This window comes from Stegodyphus dumicola, chromosome 9, assembly GCF_044657685.1.
Source record: "Stegodyphus dumicola isolate Sdum_Otavi_A_Nest chromosome 9, ASM4465768v1".
NCBI classification, from domain to species: domain Eukaryota; kingdom Metazoa; phylum Arthropoda; class Arachnida; order Araneae; family Eresidae; genus Stegodyphus; species Stegodyphus dumicola.
In genome coordinates this window covers 139765546-139782915 of record NC_140776.1, presented here as the reverse complement: position 1 = coordinate 139782915, position 17370 = coordinate 139765546, and the positions used below count along the sequence as shown (strand labels likewise).

Here is a 17370-nt window from a genome sequence, read left to right as displayed (position 1 = left end):
GATATTTATTTAAATTTTTTTCTGAATAATTCTGTAAATTGATTCAAAGAATTAATTTACAAAATTATTAATTTTATTCACTACAAATTAATAAGATCACAAATATCCAATTTCACCTTTCTCATTTTTTCATTAAATTTCTAAAACATTATTATTTAATTATTTGCTTTATCTTGACTTTCTAAAAAAATGTGTAAATTATATATCTACCTATAATATGAATACATGTATATATTTTAACTTCAGTTTAATTAGAAGTGATTTCGAAAAAGACTTGAAAATCTGAAATCTTTCCTTTACATCAGTTTCTAGAAGATGAACAAAAAATAATGATTTATATTCATTTACTTGTATATAAAAGACTGAGTATGTCTTTAACTTCAAACGTTTTGCTTTGAATTAACTTAATATTCTTATTAAAGACTGTTTTCAAAAGATGTAAAATCCTTGAAACTAAATCTCCTCAACTAGTTTCACTTATGATATAAAGTTAAGTAAACAATGGGGCTGACAACAGGGCAAATGAGAACTACCTGCTTAAGATAAAGGATGCCTTCGTGGAGGACATTTTAAGGAAAACTGGCTCCTATTTCCATCACACATCTCTATCATTAAGTAATGAAAAATCTGTATATACTATGTACGTATGCATATTCATAGCCTTGGGCAAAACAAGCAGTATCTAGAGGCATCAATTTCGAACATATACAATTCTCTACCCAAAGTTGCGCACATCGAAGCCCGCACTTTGAACTTAATTGTTTTTTCTTTTTCTGTTCGAATTTAATAATTTTTTATTAATAAACTCAGCGATTTATCAGCAATTTATTGCCACCCGCCAATGCGTTAGATACTTGTCTTTGAAAGTTAATCAACAAACTCAGCGATTTAAAAGCTATGTGCTGCGACTCAGCTGGCCGCAAGATAGTTATATTTCAAGCTAGAGAAACTCAGCGATTTAAAAGCAATGTGTGCCACTGCTCAAAAAAAATATTTTTATCTTCGTCGTGCTGTGTGTTGCTATTTGGTCAAGCGTAACGTATTTTTCTTTCAAATTTAATATTTCTGTTATTGATTAACAAACAAAATTATTTAAAAGCAATAAACGCACTTCTTCACAGTTAATTATGAAGAATTCTTTTATCATGATTCCAAATATTTTCAGTCGTCTGTGGATGTGGTCATCTTAAAGCGGTAATGTTTAATATCTATTTTTATTTATGTTCTGAGAAATACACGTTGTCTTACGGAGATAGACACCAAGAAGATTCACTGTAATTATATGTTGTTTTTGAAACAAATTTGCATTTCAATTTTCTCGGGCTAATTTTAAATTTCGGTCTTCCCGATACCAGATGCAAAAACGAATTAATTTTTTTTAATATTCTCTTACTGAAAGGGCCACCAGCGGCAGAGCGGTAATGTCGCTGATGGTAGTTCGACTAGGCGAACGAGCTGAATGCATGAGATTTTTGTGGTTTTTCTAATATAATGTAAATATTAGACAGTTACTTAGATAGTCCTCCACAAAAGAAGATATCTCTAGAACGCTTGGTCATAATCCAATGAATCCAAATCTACTGAAATATTATGTAGCTACTCCCTGACATATTTCATCATAACTAAGGAAAAAATATCCAAACGATTAATTTACGCTATAAATGAAAAATGTTTACTGACACTTAAAGAAGACGAATAAACTGAAACAAAGCAAAACTTAATTTTTATTAAAAAATATCAAATTAACAAAGGGGAAAGAAAATAAGTTTACAATCTGATAATTTAAACAAACAATTTTCATATGTTACCTATTGCAGATATTCTTTTCCATTTTTCTAAACTTTCTTATATTATAATTTCCATAAAAAACTACCACTGCAGCTTTATACAAGGTATTAATTTGACAATGACCTTTAACAGTTAAGTAAATTTTATTAACTACTAGCCAGATTAAGGCTAGATTAAGGCTAAAAGCCAGATTAAGGCTAGCCGCTATGCGGCAAGCCTTAATCTGGCTTTTAAATGTACCAGAAAAATGCCTACAGGGAACATCAAATAATAAATTTAAAAACTGCACATAATTTAACTCTACAGAACAACTTTATCAAAACAAAATCAATAAAAATGTATTACATATAAACAATTACAATGAAATAAGCAAAATCCCTTAATATAAATATTAATTATCGTAATAAATTAACTAACCAAGCTCCCGTTGCCTTCTCTCGACAAATGTTTAGCAGCCAAGAGACACATTAAATTTAACAACTGCACAGAATTATCACCCTCATTTTTCCGAGTGGCAACAGTGCTGATATCAGCAACAATAGCAACAGTGATATATGTTATAAGAAGAGAGAATTATCGATTTGATGCTATTTCATTAAAAAACATAAAATAAAAAAAAATTCTCACTCGAATTTTGAAAAAATCGCTTCCAGGTGCACTGGCTCTTGTCTAGATGCAACTATGTACCAAATTTCGTAGCCTTGGGTTTATTAGCTTACGCGCAAGCACGAACGAAATACACACACACAGAGAGACTCTTCCTCTTATGTATACAGCTTATACATAGCATTAATTTTCAACTCATTTTCAGTTTTTGAATGCTTAAGTTTCCTTCTTTCTGTTTTAGCAAAGAGTTATTACTTAGTAGAAAAATACGAAATATAGATATGAAAATATTTCTCATCTCTTCTTGCAACTCTTAAAGCTTGAAATATATATGTCTGCGATGTTACCGTCATGCGATGATTTGTATGTGCTCTTTTTTTGCCACCATATTTTCTATGACAATGTTTGAAAACTGCGATATTTTTTAAAGCTGTATTTTGGATAGCGATATTTCGTTATCTCAGTATTTTAGAAATGTGTTATCTTTTCCTTGTTTTCGGTTCTCCCACTATGTTTTGTGCTACAACATTTTCGTCATCCGTTATTTTCTCTGCGATGTTTTGGCTGCGATGTTTTCGGCGGACATCGGCCGCGCAAGCGTATAGTGCAGAAAGCCAAGAAACTGCCATACAGGCAGACACTTCACCAGAAAAGAAAAGAAGGAAAGCAGACCTTCACCAGGTAAAAAATATCAAATTAACTTCGTTTCTTTCCTGGTAAGCGTTTCTTCACTAGGAAAAAAAAGAAGATGAAAAAAAATTATGTATGGTAGTTAAGGTATGAAACCGGAGTTTCCCGTGCCATCTCAAAATTCTTGGTTATCAAAGTCTATTCAAGGCTCGGATCCTTCCTTCCGGCCATCCAGAAAGTTCTTCCATCAGATATTTTCTTTTTCCTTCTGAATTACCAAAACTTCACTGAGTACGAATATGGCGACGACTGTTTCTTCGACTACGGCGACTATGAGTTCTCAGGCGAGAAACCAACCTCTTTCCCATCAACAACAACAACAAACTCTTATAACCGCTCCTGCTACTTAAAGCAACTGCTGTATTTTGTAACGATTACTGCCGGTATGTAAGTTTGAATCCAAGCTTCTAGACACTCCATTATTTCACTCTGTATTAGGCAGGAGGATATAGGTGCTAAGTACCAAGGTGGGCGAAAGCCAATAGGCTAAAACGAGGCACAGTACGTCAGCTGAAAAAAAGACCTTCAAATAAAAGCCAAACAGGTAAAAGAAGAAGGGGTGCCTTTCGGATAAAAAGGGAAGAAGCAAAAAGTAAAAACTGGTCTAAGATGGGGAGAGCCTTCACGGCTAAAAAAGAAGAACAGGCAAAATGAAGTAAAACCTAATGACAAAAGGGGAGAGGGAAGGCCAAACGGCAAAAGGGAAAGAGAAAGCTTTGCAAACTTAAAACGAAAAAAGGGAAGAACAGGAAGTGAGGGACGGCCAGTGAGGTTACAATGCCAATGGAATAAAAAAAAATCATCCCATCAAGCAAACCTAAAGGGCTCGCTTAATGGAAAAGGGATCTTCGCTTGATGGAAAGGGAGGAGAAAAATTAAAAGTGAACATTTTAGGTTTGCTTGATGCAGACGATAGTGGTAACTTTTGGGATGCGTCAACCAATGGGTTGAACTGAAGTTGGCAGAAATCGCTTCTTCTTCCTCCTCTGGACTCGAAGTTCTCTAGACTAGGTCAACAAACAGACCTCCTCCTCCCATTACGTAGGCCTCCAATAGTCGACACTTTTCGAAAACAACATTAACGACATTAGCTTCGCTACCGGGTCTCTTTTCCAATTGACTCATGATAAAAAAACAGTGTCGACCCCTATCCATCAGCAGCTTAGACGGTAAAAGCATACCAATCGTTAACTTCGAAGTCAGGCCCATTTCCAATACCTCAAAATGTTTTTACATACTTTTTGCGAGACAGTGTGACCAGCGAAGATCGCCCCCTTCGAAATAGATGATAGAAACATTACGGACAAATTCTGGAATTAACACACAGCTTACAGCTCTAGGTAAGAAAAATAGTAGTTTCAAACATTTCTAAGTACTAAATTCTTTAGTATTACATAAAACATTTTACTAAATTAAACTTTGTCAGAATTACCAGCCGAACCAAAACGTAATTAAACGTAACCTTCCTATATAATCAAACGAGTCATTGATTATATAGGGAGGAGGAGAAAAATTAAAACAAATTAAAATTAGCAAAACAATGAACTATAACATAAAATACAAATTTTTTAAATTAGTAAACCTTACGATTGTAACCCTTTTAACAAAACCAAACAAACAACAATTAATTCGAAAGAATAAAACCAAACAAAATAAAATTAAGAATTAAGTTTTCAAACAGAAATTAAATATAATAAGTTTCTCCTTGAAAGTTATTAAAAGATTATTTATTATCAATTATCAATTTAAGTAAAACAATTACAACTCAAATAAAACATTTTATCTCTTAAAATCATGAAACATTCAATAAATTCAAAGTAATAAAATTGGTACCAAATTAAATTACTAATCAGTTCGAAAAAATTAAATAACAATTTAAATCAGCTAAGAAGTTACACAAATGTTGTTCTAGCTGCCAGTGTTCAACAATATTATCTGTTCGGCCACAGGTGGAAGTCAGGGAATGGAATATCTTAAGGCACGTGATACTTATACGTGATAATATTTATTATATTTTTACATGAGACGTCTAAAATCGTTAGAGCTTAACTTATTACTAGATACCACTACAAGATTCCTACAAATATATAATAATTAACTCATTAAAGTAACTGATAAATAAAGGCAATCTGAAATAAGTTTGAAAGTTAAAAAAAATATAAGAAACTATTATATTCTAAAAAAAAAATTAAATAGATCTTTCAACAGCTTTTATGACATTTGTTGTTGTAAATTAAAAATTGAAAACTGATTCGCCTGATTTATTTCTTTCTCATTGAAATTTCGCCAGGAGGTGGTTCGGTGAGAATTAAATGTTTTCAACTAAAATCTGGTACTCATAAATACGTTTCTGTTCAACTTAATTAACCAGAAGCCCATTTTTAAAAATTAATTTACGAATATTTTTGAAAAAATAAAAAAACCACCTACGTATTTAAGTTAGCAACAAAAAATTTTAAAAACTGGAATAATACCGTAAAAAGGCAATCTATAACTCACAAAAATATCTCCAGTTCTTCAAAAGTAAGTGCAGAAAAGACGAGACTCAACATTTGATGTACCAAATTGGTGTGTGTGTGTGTATTTAATTATGGCAAAGCACACTAGGGCTATCTGCCTAAGGGGAGGGATGCCTTCGTGGAGGACTTTCTAAGGGAAACTGGCTCGTATACACGTTACACTTGGGGAAAACCACGAAAACACCCATGCAGCCAGCCCGTTCGCGGGATTCGAACCTCGGACCGAACTACCAGTGTTCAGAAACGTTACCGCTCGGCCGCTGGTGGGCTGTACCAAATTGGACTGAAGTGAATAGAAAAAGTTCTCCAAAAAGTAAATTTCCATTTGGTTTTAATCCAAATCATTCAACCTTAAACAAAGATAAATAGAAACAAAATATATGGTGACGTTACATTTTCCATCACTTTCGGGTAAACTCGTTTATACTTTTCGTAAATAAAGCAACTCAAAAATTAAAGCACGAGAGGAAAATAAGCTTTCAACAAACAGAAACTATTTACGCAATTCAAGATTTTCTACATTTAACAAGTTCAGAGCGGAAGGAGTAAATAACATTAGGCACTCTCCACGACTTCCCATTTCTTCCGAAATGGATATCTCTTATTTATCTTCAAAACTTTTCCGGAACACGAAACTTTTTGAAAAAATTGGTTTTCTTTCCGGAACCAACGCATATTTGAAATACAGTTCGATAAAAGGAATCGATACGCAGCGCTAGAAAACAGTGCTGAAATGACAAATCTACTCGTGCAAAAATATTTCAGACAAAATTGAAGTTTACCTACTGCAAACGAATATGCTTTTACAATGCAGTTATGGAGTACCATTTAAGTAAGTCTAAGTCCGAAATTCGGACCCTCTTCTCCTCCACACTTCTCCCCCACACGTCAAATACTTGTCTGTCAACTGAAGTGCACCTGCTAGCTAGACTACATGCCTAGATTAGTTGTAGAACAGCAATGTTTGGAAAAAAGAGAAAGAAAGGATTATCTCCATTACCCCCCCCCACCAAACTAATGGGGATTGTGTAGTAGTGGATTTTACCATCGCCCTAATTTTAGAACAGTTAAAAATTTTTTTTTTAGGTAAAATGTTTTGACAATATTTTTTACTGGTATGAAAGTATAGAATATTACCTCAGTAAATTTATATGTATGTTTTTCTTGGAGTTTATGTATGTCTTTCTATGTATGTTCAAATTTGAACATACTACATAGTCCTCCTAAACATGTGCACCCCAAAGCTCAAATTTTGAATTTTGGTTTTGTTTTTTACTTATTTATGTTTTGCCCAAAATTAATAAAATGTTGATCAACAAATTTAGCGACTTAAAAGCACCGACAAAACGTAAAATATTTATGCTTGAAATTTAATCCGAAACTTCAATGGTTTACAAGGAATGCGTTGTCACTGCTCGAGATAAATTTTTATCTTTCATCCCCAGTGTGTTGCCATTCGTCAAAACGTAAGAAATTTAATTTTTCTTTCAAATTTAATGTGTCTGTCATTGATTAAAAAACAGTGATTTAAAAACAACAAAGTTAGTTTTTAATCTTTATTATATTTAATTGCTGGACCCGTAAAATTACAGTACCTGGACCCGTAAAATTACAGTACTTAGAAATTTTAAACATATTTCCCCCCAATGTCATATTATTTCATACAATCAGAAATGATTATAGAAATGATTATGAAATTTTAGAATTTAGAACGAAATTTTAGAAATCATGAAATTTTAGAAATGATTATAAAAAGCGTCTAAATATCATTTATAAATTTACACGAAATGCTTTAGAAGCATTTTACTTGAAAATCTCACTCAGCACTAATATTATAAAGCACATTTTTATTAAATACATACGAAACGCAATACCTACATGAAATCATGTGTAAAAAGGGGAGAAATTAAATAAACTACTTTTGGCGCTCATGAAATCAAAAACTATAAGAATTTTAAAATAGCCCTTCCTTCCGCACACATTATTTCATATCATTTAAATATGATATGAAATAGGGATCTAGAAAAAGGTTAAAATCTAATTCCTATGGTTAAGGTACGTGATTAACACAAAATGCTTTAAAAGCAGTTCACGTAAAATTAGATTCTGTATAAATCTCGAACTCATTCAAGAAGTTTGCTATCCTCACATATCAGAGTCGGGGAACGGAAATTTTGGTGAGAGGAACACATCTTCATAAATAATAACTGCATACACTTGCGCACTTAACAAGGAACTGAATAAATATATTTTATCCCGTCTAAATCATATAACACAAATTCTTATACTTCGTAGAATCGCTTTTTATCCTTAACTTTAACTCATCATTCTGATAGATTTTCCTTTGTTTCATCTCACATCAATCTTCCTTAAGTGCTCTTATAACAAGAATGAGAATCATTCTGCCCTGCTCTGCGTCGTTTATAGGCCTCCCTCCCAATTTCTTTGCTCTTCTACTGTATTGCATAGACAGTTTATCATGAAAGTTACGAGTACTCATGAAATACATGCTCTGTGCTGATAACTTAGAGGGCTCTGTTTTTCCGAAGCGAACTGCATAGTTACATGAGAAATATAACGTATTATTTTCTTAAGCAAATGGTTTTATAATTTTCCATCAAAAAGTGTTTCTCTAACTAAAACATAAAACGAATAGCAGAAGAAAAATAGGAAGTTTTAATTGGAATTACTAACTGAAATAGAACCACATCTTTGGAACAACAGCATAGCGAAAAGCGATCTCTTAATACAACAATACTCACTGTTGCCAGGACTTTATTAACTAAATTATTATCCTAAAAAGCGTTAGCCTAAAAGGGCCATTAGTCTCAAAACGGAATTTTGCGTTGAATCGCTATAAATGTCTGAATCAGTTTTCACATTGTTGCCACTAAATAATATCGCCTTGCGTTATATTTAAAGAAATTAAATAATGAAGAATTTGCATGTATGTATGCATATTTTTCGCACTGTAAAAAAAAGTATCTAGAGCCATCAAATACTGAATAACGTGCTCCTCCACCCGAATATGGACATTTGGAAGACCGAATTTTAAATTTAGAATTTCTTTTATTGTGCATTTTTGTTATATGTCTTTGGCAAAATCACTCAGTAATAAAAACAGAATTTTATTCTAGGTTTCTAAAGGTGCTGCAAACAAGAATGGCTAATAATCTGACCCAATTACAGATGAAAATATGTGAACTCTTTAATTCAAATATCAGGTACATTTTTCTCTGTTACATCATACAATGAGATATATATGTTTATACAAATATATAAACGAGCTATTTTGTTAAGTTCATTAACAAAAAATTACACCCCATTGAAAAATATTAGCTTTTTTTAACAACGAATTGTTTATCTTGCTAAAGCGTGTTATTTTCGATTCTGAACTTTTTTTAATCATAAATAAAACTAAAATGCGAAAATAATCATTTCTGTTTCGGATTTAGCCATTTTATTTTTGTTGAGCTGTAGAGTCTTTGATAACAAGAGCAGAATAAAAGACAGATAAAGACCTTTCCGTAGAGATGTCATATAAAAAAAGACAGATAAAGACCTTTCTGTGGACATAAAACAAAATTTAAAAGCTCGCTTACTTATAAAATATAATAAATATTTTTTCTAAAATTTGCATCGTATAAAATTAGATATGAAATACTTCAAAACAAGATATATTTATAGTAATACCCATCGCAAGGTTAGTTATTTCGCATCTTTAACTAAATATTTGCCAAATATATGATGTCAGGCCTACAGAAATAGCAACTAACTATTTACATTTGAGAGAAAAACCAAGTAGAATTTCTCACAGGATAGCAGACAGGAAATCAAGCCTCAGTTTATTCTGTCACATTCATTCAGGCACATTTCCATTTTTACTTCCTTATACGAAGTAAAAAGGAAGTATTGTAATCGCGAAAAGTTTCAGGCAGCATATTTCAACGAAAATATTCATTTTGACCGCTATCGAATGCAATTTAACGATATTTTTGCGTCATATCTGTACGTAAGGACAGCATAAAATAATCTTTTCCTTCAAAAAAATTATAAAACTGCTTTAAAATTAATTCTGAGGAGAAATTTTCGTGGCGTCTGTACGAACGTATGTACGTACGTGCGTACGTACGTATCTCGCATAACTCAAAAACGAGCAGCCTCAGAACGTTGAAATTTTGTACATAGGACTGCTATAGCATGTAGATGTGCACCTCGTATTTTCGTTGCAATCGGCCTCACCAAACGTATATAAATATATTTATATATATATCCACTCTGTTACCCGGCTCAGTGATCTCAGTTTCTTTACTCTTATATGTTTGTAAATTGTACATTTTTTGCTTTAAAAATGGTTGAATTATGTTGTTTTTATCTTCCGGTTAAGGATTTTATGCCTTTAGTAAATCTGTGTGCAATATTTTTAGAATTATCAGCAATTTTAAAGTTGTTTAATTGCCGCTAAGCCTGATATTAATGGCGGCCATTGATGTTTACATTTGAAACAGGAGACTAGTGGATTTGTTGCCAATCTAGAGAAACTTAGCTTCGCAACAACAAAGATAAAGCATTCATTTATTATTGCCAATTAAACCATGCTTAATTCTTTCTGGAATTTTTTCTAAGAAATAAGTGTTTAAGATTTACTTCGTAATTTTTAATATAGATATTTTGAGTTTTTATGTATTTTTGCCTTCTCGCGAAGTGAGCACTGAATTAATTAAATGAGAAATACTCAATCGTCTGTGAAAAACTGTTTCTTTTTTTGTTTTGTTAGCTTAATTTCTTTTATACACCATTCTAGCTTTAGCTTTATTATAGTACTTGAATAGAACATGTGGCAACGATTAGATAATTCTATTCTTTAAATGATATAAATTTTGTGCATTATGAGTTATAATATGAACGAAATATATACGTTAACTGTTATATAATTATTGGATTATATAACAGTTAACTTAGTTTCCGTTATATAATTATTATATAAGTTAACTGTTATATAATTATTAATACTGTTAAGTGAATCTAGCGCCAAACAAATACTAGAGTTAATTTTAAAGAATGCATTTATTCTATTGTGGTTTATGCGCTGTCGGCGAAGTAGATTTAATTCAATCCAATAAGTTTAAATGAAATGCAAGAAAAAATGCGTATAATTTAATATTCCAATTTAATATTCCAATGCAAGGAAGTCATGTGGTGTACACATCAAATTTTTTCTTATAATCATGAGGGCATGCCCCCAGTACTTTGCCTTCATAATGGGTTGTAAAAGGAAATCTACAAGATTCACTGACTTAATATCTGGTTATTATTCCATTAAAAATATTCTCATGAGCTTTATTAGAAATTTCAAAATTTTCGAAATTCCAACAATGTGAAATTATCTACCATTGAAAAAGAAAGAATAGGCTGGCTGCATGCGCATTTTCATGTTTTTCTCCATGTGTCACGTAAATACGAGCCAATTGGTCTTAAAAAAGTCTTCTTTTTGTAGATAGCCCTTGTGCGCTTTGCCATACGTAGATAACTCAGAAATGTTTGAGACAAGGACAGAGAATATCCGCTAAAAAGAAAATCCTTTGTTCGATATGTAAATTTGATTTTTTTTTTTTTTTTTTTTTTTTTTTTTTTTTTTTTTTAAATTTCCGAAGACGATTTTTTATGCAATGTATCCATCGCAAAATAAATTTTGAAATAAGGAAAAAGAAATTGATGTAACAGCATTATATGATCTTCTATAATTTTACAAAAGGCTGAATCAAGAACAATGGATTCAACGTCTACAACTAGCATATGGAAACTAAGCTCCATCTTGTACCACTATTCAGATGGTTTACAGAATTTCGTAGAGGTTGAGATTCTCCTTTGGATGACAAAAATACAGGTAGTTCTTTGTCAGCTATAGTCTCAGAAGATGATCGCTGTACTTACCAAATGATACAGAATGAAAATAATATTGGATTCGAAGCTAGACATAAAAATATTCTTGAGGAATATGCAAAATTATTCTGCCATGGAGTCCCCATAAACCAAATAAATACCAAAAATCTTAGCATATCGTAAGAAGTAAAGCAGCTATAAAATTATTTAATGACTGATGATGGGATACCGCATAATCCCTAAACGCATAATGGTGACAAACAGTGCGCAACATTTTTTGACGTTTCAACACATAAGAAAAGTAGCGTATGGTGTGGTGACTGAAGTGATCTCAGTGACCTCTAACCAAGAATAGTAATAAGATAACATACAGTGAGAAAGGTAATGTATGTTGCTTTCTTCAAAAGCACAGGACTGGTCAAAGCCATCAAGCTAGACGAACAGAACTCAATTACAGCTAGCTGGTACATCACAGAGTGTCTTCCGTACATTCTTCAAAAAATAAATATTAGGCGACTCATGATTCATAATGATACTATATCATTATGAATATATCTCATTCAGCAAGACTGGCACTTCAGTTTTTTAAACAAAAACTCATCGAAATTGGATACGCTAACCATCACACAAATTTGTGTTTGGAGTAAAGAAGGCACTAAAATCTTCTTATCCGCTAGCTGTTCTTGGATTTCGACAATAGCACAAAGCTCGAATTTCCTTTAGCTGTTGCGGTAAATCCTTTTGTATATAGACTTTGGACAGTTGTATGATTTTTCTCAACATTCAGAGAATACTGTCATTACATAGAAAGTCAAAAGATCGAAGACTTTCTATCGGAGAACCTTAATAGTTTTTCATTTTTTTAACATTTGCATAATTTGAATTCTTTACATAATCTGCTTGTTTTTTCGTACCTGTTGAGTTAATGGAAGAGAATACGCATTGTACTTCTGAGTGATCCACTGAAAAAGCTTTTATCCGAATATTACCATTTTCTCGTTTCATGACTTTTTTTGAAATTCTTAACATTCGAGCATTCTCTGTGGAAGAACATATGCTTACGATTACAAAACTCACATTCTGTTTTGGTATGTGCATGTGAGTCATGATTCCAGTGATTCGCACTTCATATCTAGACTAACTAAAGCATAAATGCTGAGAATATCTGTACAAAAAGCAAAGAAAACACAGCACTGGTTGCTTTCATGGGATATATTTACTAACAAACATTCGCATATTTCAACATATATCATTCTCGTAAGTACGCAACTAAATTTTAAACTAATGTTGCGTCAATTAATGAAGCTCAATTAGAGTTTTATAACTGCATTAAATTTTCTATACTTATCCAAAAATCATAAGAGAGGAATAAATAAATTAATTACTTTATAAACATCTCAACCGCTTTTACTAAACCACCTTTAATTTTTATTTATGGAAAAACAATACAAAATTTTTAATCTGTTTTTTATATATCTATGAGATTCTATGGAAACGATGAATTATTTTTCTAAAATTGATTAAAATTTTTCGCTAAAGCTTGTCTGATTCTGAATCATATAAAAAAAGATTGAGGTATCATAAAGAATCAAATTGTTTTGGTGATTTTATTTTAAAAACACATCATTTCCATATAATTAATAGGAAATGGAAGAAAGCTAACTGTATTTTATAAAACGACTACTTGAGTACAATTAACAGGGAATGGAAAAAGCTGATTTTGAAAACGATTATTTCAAAACAATTGAGTAACGGAATATCTTAATGCATGAAAATAGGTTATATAATCTAAATGGACAAAATTTTAAAATGTTTTATTTCTCAAAAAGGGAGCAAAAAACTTAATTCGTAAAGTACTTTTAAAAAGAGAAATATATATCGAATATTTTCCATGATACCACATAACTCTCGCAACGCATTAAATATTAAGAATACCTTTATTTCTAAACAGCTCATGCCGTCTAATAGCTTTATTTCTAAAGCATCTCATATTAAAATGTCAAAAATCCTTCTGAGAAATGATACACTTTAAAATTTCTCTTTTATAATTCATTTTCCTGGTAAAGCCGGATATTACATCTAATTTATTACAATACGCAACCAAAACTGCCACAAAATTTTTTTAGTTGAAAGCTTTAAGAATACTTTCATTTTCAAGTCATAAAACAAATATATGTTTAAACGTTTTCTTTAAAAAATAATTCTAGGATAAAGATTAAATTTACTTAAAAATACAGAACGATGAATATTTCACGAGTCATTTTTGTCGTTTTAAACTATTTATTCCGAGATGATATTAAATTAATGTAATATGCATAGTAAAACTTTTCAATGTTCCTTTCAAAACTAAAAAAATAAAGACCAACATTTGCTTTAAAAGCAAAAATAAGCGTCTTTATATTAATTTCACATATAAATTAAACTGAGAGAGAAAATATATACCAGTTTTTAAGACATTACAATTTATGCACAAAGGAAGTAATTATGATATTATTTGAGAGGATATTTTTAGTATTACTTGAAAACAGTGGCGACGTGTGGCAGTAAACCGCTCGGTGGCATTTTTGGGAGCGGCAAAATTTTAGAATAAATGATAATATCTTGCAATCTGAAATAAACATTTGAACCATTTCTTTTCATATTTTCCCCGGGGTCCTGGAAAGCTATCGGTTAGGATCTGTATCTAGGCAGACTCGGCCATGGGTGTATAAAATCAGTCTTCACAGGACTAGAGTTATCGCTGGCGAAGGCTGGGAACATATGGTACTGTTTTGTTAGTTCCGTTAGTTGTGTGGAGCTATATAATCAGATATTGATGGCTGTACGAGGGGAAACACCCCCGTCGGTGGAGCCGGTGATTTCGGCGAGCCTTTCGACTGCTTGAGGTTTTCAGGGGGCGCCTGGAGCATCAAAACTGAATATTCATATCCTTCTTTGGCTCCCCTCTGGGGTGCCTGGATTCGACGTGTGTGTATCATGATGTAGTATTAGCAGGCCGGATTGGTGGCCCGGTCTGTTTGACAGTGTTTTAGTAATTTAGGTCTGCTTTTCGGGGTTGGGCCCCTGTTGATGTCAGTGATTTTACATTCACTCCAGGACTGGGACGTGGAATGTGAGTTGCTAGTATGTTTGTCGACTCGGCTTAGTCTTGACTCGTCGGCTTGACCGATAGGTTAGTGGCTCCTAGAATCGCCTCTAGGGGTTGGGGCGTTTAACTACGTTAAGGCAGCCTCGAACTAGCCAGGTCTGGATGCGCCTTCTTCCTAGTGCACTGTGACACGGACAATTCGAACCGATTAAAATGAGCACGGAACTTATAATTAATTAATCTGTGATGGACCCGTTGAATCCGCTTTACGTGAGTGTAATCATCTCGCTAGCTCTAGCGACTGGCAACACCGTCTGTACTAATCAGTTGCCTTGCAGTAATTCCCCCTATTTTATTTTGTGCTCGGATTGTTCACGACGAATGTTCAACGAGAATTAATTCTTTCATATAAAAAACAAAGTTCAATATTGTCTAATAAACACTTGCAACATCTGACGTCCAATTCATCTTGACTCAATTAACCTGCTACAATTTATGATTTCGTTATGTGTCTTTTGTGATTTGTGATTGTTAAGTTATTGAATTTTGTGGAAATATTTCTATGTAAACTATCAATCTATGGTCTACATGTTTGACTCTTGGTATATATACAACCATGAGAGTATTACGATTTTTATATTTTCTTACCTGCTAGTTAAAAATATTTACTTTCTACTATGCTATCAATTTTATAAGTAATAGCGAAAATCTTTGCGCGTATACTAATTAGATTAGGATATAGTGGTAATTAAATGTATGGTATATCTGAATAGTGAATATTATAATTCAACTTTTATTCCTAATCACACATATTTTTTTTTATAAAAATAACCGGTCAGTTACGTAATCACGTTATTTAAACCCATAAATTCACTAATTGTTACATAATTTGCATATATGTAATTTTGAAAACCCTAGTTAGTAATGTAAATAACCAAAATTAATTATTCGTTTGTTTGTAGCTAGGAAGGCGATGAGCATAAGGGGGCGTCGAATGTGGGCTTCGCCCCATCCGTCTGGAACTCACACTACACTATTGCTTTAAAGTCAGATACAAAGCCTTGCCATGCAAGCTTTTATAGGAATTTTATATATAAATTACAATGACATGAAAATTGCTTCGTATAGTCAAAGCAGTACAGTATGTGCTACAATAGAAGAAGGCATCACTTAAGTAGATAGGACTTTTGTAATTTTTTTAAGTGTAATAACGATAATTATGAATGGAAAAGTCTTTCAGAAGGCATACACTAAAATGAAATTCACTAAACATGCAAAGAAGATGTTAAGTTTTTATTAATATTCTATTTTTACGTTTCTGGAGGCTATTAATTCTAATTTTCCTGATTCACATCATTCGCTTCGAAAGATTTACATATTTAACTAAAATTAACGTAGCTATGCTGCAATTAATAAATATCTTGACGAGCTTCCTTATAAGTAAGGCTCTATTTATATGTATTACACATGTTTAAAAGGAATCTTTTCCAGATTCTGGAGTGCTAATGCATTTAGTTCTGCAATCTATCAGCAGGATTGATCTTAGACAATACACGCGTCTGAATGCATGTACACATAGTATAAACTTACAATTAAACTTCTGTTAACGAATGTAAACTTTTAATAAAGGCTGTTCGTAAACTGAAACTATTCTTCCCATACGAATTAAATCGTTCCTGACCCACACATGATTGTTTATTTATAATTCATAACAGTGCTTTGGGCATATATTCACTCAAACACCAACGGAACACAAAATACAATGAAAACCATTAAATATAAGACACAGTGTTACATAGCTTAATGGATAAAAATTTATTTTGATTGTAAAATATCAGTACGAAAGACAGTAGACTGAATAAATGGAAGAAATTGATAAGGAAGAGAAAAGAAAGTTTGACTATAGTTTGAATGAGGAGGCCTTTTTCTTATAAACACAAGATAACTCTTTTTCCAGGGGAATCTTCTCTCATATTTTGTTTATCTCTTAAAGGAGATCATCAGAGGCCGAGCGTTAAATTCGCTGAACATCGATCCGAGGTTCGAACCCCTACGAACAGGCTGATTGCAAGAACGGTTTTCGTAGTTTTCCCAATATGTAACGTGTATACGAGCCAATTTCCCTTAGATAGCATCCCTCCCCTTAGACTAATAACCCTTGAATGCTTTGCTGTTATCAAATAAATTATGCCTTTATCTCTTCACGTCACTCACCTCAGCTTGAAACCCATTGCACATTAAAATTTATCATGATTTATTGTTGTCAACGTTTCGAAATGTTTCTAAAATGAGCCATGAGACTGTCAATTAATATGCTTATGCTGTAATTGCAACTACTTTATCAAAGTGATAACTTTACATGAAACTTCGCACCTTATTCCGTTTTATGCGCGGATTAAAGAACTAGATTCATAATCACTTTATTCTTCTTCCTCTAAACACACTTCATAATAACATAATTACATAATCCTCTTTTATTGCTACATCCGAAATTATTCTGTTTTTAATCGCTGAGCTAATTTTTATTGAGGTCTACTAACTTCTCAATGTCTTCACTGTTAACTTCTAAGACCACTGCTTTCAACACAGAAACAGTATTTTTCATAATAGCAGTATCATTATATATAAAAAATCTTTATTGTGAAAGTATAATATATAGGCAGTATCAGTACATAATAAAATGTCCTTAGTGTAGAAAGTACTCAAAATCCCTACCTGCAGGCCCATCTGGCCATGGCCATAATATCTTCCAGGCAGAAGTCATAGACTCGTAAGTCACTTGCTGCCAGGATTTCT

General features: G+C 32.3%; 1 protein-coding gene and 1 long non-coding RNA gene across 2 annotated transcripts in view; one reads left to right on the top strand and one right to left on the bottom strand.

The window, feature by feature from the left end:
- The window catches only part of MCU (mitochondrial calcium uniporter), a 757559-nt gene that overhangs the window by 339209 nt on the left and 400980 nt on the right, over window positions 1-17370 (bottom strand). The gene's annotated exons all lie outside the window — the stretch shown is intronic.
- Window positions 1-17370, top strand: part of LOC118198850 (uncharacterized) — a 368065-nt gene that overhangs the window by 3363 nt on the left and 347332 nt on the right. Inside the window, exon 2 of the long non-coding RNA XR_015043102.1 lies at window positions 8741-8827. This is a non-coding gene — a long non-coding RNA (uncharacterized LOC118198850). The remainder of the gene's footprint in view (window positions 1-8740; window positions 8828-17370) is intronic.